Source organism: Mya arenaria, chromosome 2 (assembly GCF_026914265.1).
Source record: "Mya arenaria isolate MELC-2E11 chromosome 2, ASM2691426v1".
NCBI lineage: Eukaryota > Metazoa > Mollusca > Bivalvia > Myida > Myidae > Mya > Mya arenaria.
The window spans coordinates 5,140,845-5,146,997 of record NC_069123.1 but is presented as its reverse complement, the minus strand read 5'-3'; the positions used below and the strand labels follow the sequence as shown (position 1 = coordinate 5,146,997).

Sequence of the window (6,153 nt, the reverse complement as noted above, 5' to 3'; positions counted from 1 at the left end):
CTTTTTATAATGATTGACACAAATGATACAAACTCGTGGTCTCTATTCTGCTATTTATGTTACATTTGTATCTTAAGTACATCATCATCCGGGATTTTTTGTGATGGAGGCAGTGGCGGGTTCCGACGCTCATTTTAAAATTTGTGTAATTATAAAGAAAATTGGACAACAACAAAATACGTTGTTTTTTCAGGCTGGTGATTTTAATTTAAATTCGTCTTTGATAAGTGAAATATTATAGTATGCGTATTATGAATGTTCTGTAAAGTAAATGCAATTGTGCAGAATGGTGCTGATGATGATAGTCACGATGATGCGACGACAACGGCAATGATAATTTAATAATAATAATGCGACAACGACACTATCATGATGATGCAATGACGACGATAGTGATAATGCGGCGACGACGACGACGACTAATATTATGAGTATTATAATAATAATACGGCGACGACACTATCATGATGATGCAATGACGACGATAGTGATAATGCGACGACGACACTATCATGATGATGCAATGACGAAGATAGTGATAATGCGGCGACGACACTATCATGATGATGCAATGACGACGATAGTGATAATGCGGCGACGACACTATCATGATGATGCAATGACGACGATAGTGATAATGCGGCGACGACACTATCATGATGCAATGACGACGATAGTGATAATGCGGCGACGACGACGACGAATATTATGAGTATTATAATGATAATGCGACGACGACGACTAAGATGATGATGATAATAATAATGATGATGCACCACGGCAATGATACTAATTATGATGTGACGATGACGACAATGATCATGACGTGATGATGATATGTAGATGTTGCTGATATTTGATGATGACGAAAGTGGTGAAGTTGGTGGTGGTGGTGGTGGGGGGTGCGGTGGTTGTTGATGATGATGATGATGATGATGATGATGATGATGATCATCATGATGATGACTGATTCCAATCATCAACAACCGGCCTTAGTTCGGATAACGAGTAAAGTTCATACGTTTATGCACCAAAACTGTGACTGAGGGTTATTGTATTGGGAAATAGTTTGAAAATACAACTTTGACCGGTTGGATTTTTTGTATGAAGACAATTCATAAATCCATCTTTATTGTGTCAGTTAACAGTTTAATAAACAGCATTTCAAATCCATTCAAAATACATGATAAAATCTACATTTGCAGACATGCTTCAAATACACAAAATTACTAAAAGAAATACAGCTATTTTACAAGCTCGTCTCATAAAAACACATTATTCAACAAAAAGTATCTTCACTGGTGCAGATTGCCATAGTGGTTAAGTGTTCAGAGTTTCGCGCAAATATTATCTATTATCTATTTCAATCATGTTATGATATACACTGGAGTATACACTTTATGTAGCATTCTGTGTTTATACACGAGCAAGTCAAAGTAAAAATAAATGTATTCAGAAATATCAAAAGATGCACTTAATTTCTATAAAAAGATAGTATGAATGTTTACATGATCAACCATGGTAGTGTGCGTTTTATATATTATCATAAGTTTGAATAAATGAATCATTTAGATTTTCCTATATAATTCAGAAGTGTTTTAATCCTTAGAGGAAACATGTACAACTGGATATACATCACAGTTGAAACTGTATAAAAATATATATATATTTGGAAAATCTAATGAAAATGGCTTTTAAATGCCAAGTCAAACTTAAAAAATAAATAAGAAATTTCATTTCAAATAATGAAGGTTACACACAAATGCCTCACTGCCTATTTAACAGTTTAAAGTTTTATGTTGTGTTGGGATATGCAATTAATTTCAGATTCTGTGTCAATATATCTGTAGTTATCTGCTGTGTCTGGTATCTCCAGTGTATGTAGGTATAATGTACTGTTCTGACAAAGTCTCCTAAAACACACCGGAACCTTTAAGGTGAGTATCTTGAAGACTGACTGTGAGCATATTCTAAATGTTTGAAACCTTGTGATTTTTCAGTGTCCTGAAAGAGACAAACAGTTATAAAATATTGTTTAATACAGCACAATATAATACATTTATGACAACGCCTTTTAATGGTTAAACTACAAGAAACACATAACTTACATTCCCATATTTCAACTGAAATAGTTGGATATTTTATGAAAATTATTGTCTTTTTAAACAAAAAATAAGTAGGGTATTTAAGAAAACATGAAAAACACCATTCTGGTGGCATTTTATTTCTTGTTTATTGTTCATATAAGTTAAATAACAATTATGTTATACCAGTTAATTGCTCAAAGTAAGATGCCCAACATTGTATCAATATAAAATTCATCTTATTGTATTATTCATAAAATTGGTTTATATCATATTGCATTTTATCATTTCCTACCTACTTTTACATTTCCCTCCATTGCCAGCTTGAAGCATTCCTGATAGTTCTCTATCACCAGCCTGAAATAATTAACTAAAACAATATTTAACAAGCAAAAAAAACCTAAAACATAGAATATCATTAATCATCTGTACATAGCCTGTGCATTAACTGCAGGTACATAATATGGTTTTGCAGTTTAGTTTCTACATTTACAGTTTAGTCCTTATGACAATGTGTTCATATGTTGAATATACCTCCAATATTATTCAATAAACCAACATTAGAATTTAATTCCCTTTTCCATACCATTATTAAACAGAGGTCAATGAAGAGCACAGCATTTTCCACCAAGACCATGACACTTCTGTTGTCATTTTTCATTTCAGTTTATATTGTACACTTGGCATCAAATGGCATGACTGAAAAAGACAAGAATTTGAAAACTCACATATGTTCATAATGGTATACTACAAAGTTCTACATAAACCATATGATACCTTACTAAAACAAGTTTTAATTACAAGTCAAGGTGAACTAAAATGATTACATTGTCACCTGATAGTGTCCATGGTATTAAAGTAGCCAATAATCAACTTATTTGTTGTGACAGTGTTGTTTACATTACTGTACTGTATCTACATTTACATATTTAGCATCAGTTTAAGATACATGTGTAAAAATAATTATGTTATATCATGACATGATAAAATGGTAACACTGTTTAATAATTCACTGACTACATGCCACAGAGACTGGTTATATTACAACAAAATATGTACAGGCATTTATTTATCCGAATTAAAAACCATCCGAAATAGAAGAAGTTCAAGAAAATGTTTTAAAGGACATATTAAACAGCAATAAAACCAAATCAAATTCAACATCATATTCCATGTTTTAGATGTACACAATATCAGCACATTAGCTAAGTATAACAAAAAGCTTACATCTTCTACAGTTAAAATCCTTTTTTGACAGAACGGCGGAAATAGAACATTTTCGTACTGTTTTCAGCTATTTTTAGACATAGTTTGAATATTCCACACCAGCGAACATGCTACACGCAATATTAAACTCTCAAATGTTAATAAAAAGTAAAAATATACTTTGATATGGCGAAAATCTTCATCCGCCATCTTGATCGTTAAGTTAACGAGTGCCTCTTACCGGTCGTAGGTTTACGAGCAAAATTAACGATAAAGCAGGTGCACGTTGCGTCTCTGAAACGGTGCGGATCGGTAATTTTGGTCGTACTACCAAAATCAGCTAACGATCGCCTTAACGATCGTCTCTGAAACGCACCCCTGGTTTCCTGCCTACTTTATAACAAACAATTTCCTGGGCTTCTCCCTACTATGTAACAATTATTTTTCTGTTTTTCTAACTACGATATAAAAATACGTGTATGGTATACTGGGTCTCGTTAACAAAGTGGTAGTGGCAGGTAATCCAGACAAATCAAAATCATATTAAAGAACGATGGTCCAATGAATAAGTTACACTTGAATAGGAAACTTACTCAAGCATGAATCAAATTTTATGGTACTACGAGTGTTAAGGCAAAGATTTCTTGAACTCATTGTTTTATGTGGTTGTAGTTATATCAATCTGTAGTTTTAGGAACTATTTACGAACGTTCTAAAAGAATAACTTCCATTTAGAACATGGTTACTGAATCCCAAGGATATGGATACTTCATCTGTTTTCCACTCTTTCTAAAATACTAACCAATGCATACACCTAGAACCTGTATATTAGCACATACCACAAACCGCTATATCGAAGTCGCTGGGACATCGGGAAATACTTCGAGACAACGAATATTCGATTTAACCGACACACAAAAAAAGTGTATAACTAAGATAAAAACATTCGGAAAAAGTTCGGCATATGAAGGACATCGAGATAACAGAGTTCGACATAGGGAGTTTCGACTGAAGTTTTTAGTCATAACACTGTTGTTTTATATCACTTCACAAACTCATATCTCAATGCGAGCTGACAGGGTTACTTCTATTTTGAGTATTCTATCATTCTAAAACTTCAGGCGTAATTGTTTGTGTCGAAAGCAATTTATTTACAAGCTATGCACTCCAAACATACTTAAGTGTATCTAAAGAGAAAAGTCAGAAAACAAAAGAGTTTTAAGGTTGGATCTCACCAAAATATTTGATAAATGAGCGTTGACAGTTATATAACATTTATGTCATCGCGCTAAAGGCTGACATAATTATTTCTGTCAGTTCGTTCAATGCGCTTTGTAATGAGATTTTTCACTAACTAGATAAGAACCCTCTTTGGTAAATTACTCGTCTTTCACAGGTGTCTATTTCGAAATATAATTTACCCTGAACACGTATGAAGCCTGCAAATTGCATTCAGGTCAAATTCAATTCCCTTTGACAGCTAAAATTGATATTTCAATGCCTGGAATATGAATGTTTATGTCCAAAGACATGCATACACACAATGGAAATTTTGCCGTTAATATAATTGGCAATTAATCAATGGACGAAAGACGATCGTTTATTACTGTAGAAGAGACAAGATAAATAGGCGTAATTTATTGTGATCATCCCATTACGTATAGTTTATGTTGTCAGTTGGAAAGCCCCTCACAATACATCAAAGTTGGAATGAATGCTCGCAGTTAAGCTACGAGTGACTTTATCGCCATTACAGCGACCGTAATGAAGATTTTCAATACCGTAATGGTTGCCATTCCGAGTATGTTATGTTCTAAACTATCCTGCTGAAGATCTGTGATAACTGCAAAGTGCAGCCATTAAGATTATTTATTGTATTGATTTACGCATTGTTTCATATGATACTGGTTACTATGTACGGACCAGTAGCAATAAAATGCGCTCGGCAATCCTAGAACAATCATTAGACGCCCAAACCTGTTTTCGGTTTATTCATATATTTCTCTACAATGTTTCGTATGGTATATCTGTTTCCATTATGGTCGCAATATGTAAAACTTAAACCTTACGGACCAAGACCTTTTACTTTTTGTTATGTATTCGTACTTCCATCGATGGTTTCATCATGTGTAATAATGGAAATGGTTGGACAGGTCACCGTGACAAATTTTCGTTTCCAAGCTACACAATTCAATGCCGCCAGCACTGATAAATACCTAATGAGATATACAATAATGATATTTTCTTGGTATAACTTTGCTATATAATGCGGTAACATAGTGAGAACGTTGAACGGACTCGAAACAATTTCCGCAAGTAAACATTATGTGATGTGTACTTTTGGTTCCAAGCTCGCATATTTGTGCAGTTCATCTCAAAGTCAAGGATCCAATGGGAACTACGGAGACAAGCCAAGTAGCTATACAATAATGCACCAGTCAGTTGTAACCACGCCACACCCCCCCCCCCCCGAGGTCCGGGGAATAGCGGGGACTTTGACTTTCGGCCCATCCAAGCCCGGGTAAAAGCCTCGTCCTGCGGGAACGAACTGCTGGTAAAATCAACGCCAAATGCCCCCGCACCCCAGGGATCCTATGTAAGGCCAATTCCCCGCTATTTTTTGGCGCGAACACAAAACCACAGCATTCACTCGGCACTGCGGGGACACCTGGAAGGTAAAAACACGGCCCATTTCCCCGGCTATCCCCGGTATGCCCCCGGACCGGGGGGGGGGGGGCGGGTATAATTTACTGGTGCATAACAAACACCCTGACTTAAGGTACAAGGTAAAGTCCAAACAAACACTGAACGAGAGACACAGAGCGTATATACAACATATGCAAACTATTTTTAACAATAAAGG

General features: G+C 35.2%; 1 long non-coding RNA gene across 2 annotated transcripts; it reads right to left on the bottom strand.

Moving 5' to 3' along the window:
* Positions 1-1,026: 1,026 nt before the first annotated feature.
* On the bottom strand, positions 1,027-3,644 carry LOC128224404 (uncharacterized). 2 transcript variants are annotated; one of them, XR_008259472.1, is made up of 3 exons: positions 2,671-3,644; positions 2,380-2,441; positions 1,027-2,004 (listed from the first exon to the last, which is right to left on the bottom strand). It is a non-coding gene; the product is annotated as an uncharacterized LOC128224404 (long non-coding RNA). The 2 variants fall into 2 exon arrangements; XR_008259471.1 differs by having other exon boundaries at positions 2,384-2,441.
* Between the last annotated feature and the right edge of the window lie 2,509 nt (positions 3,645-6,153).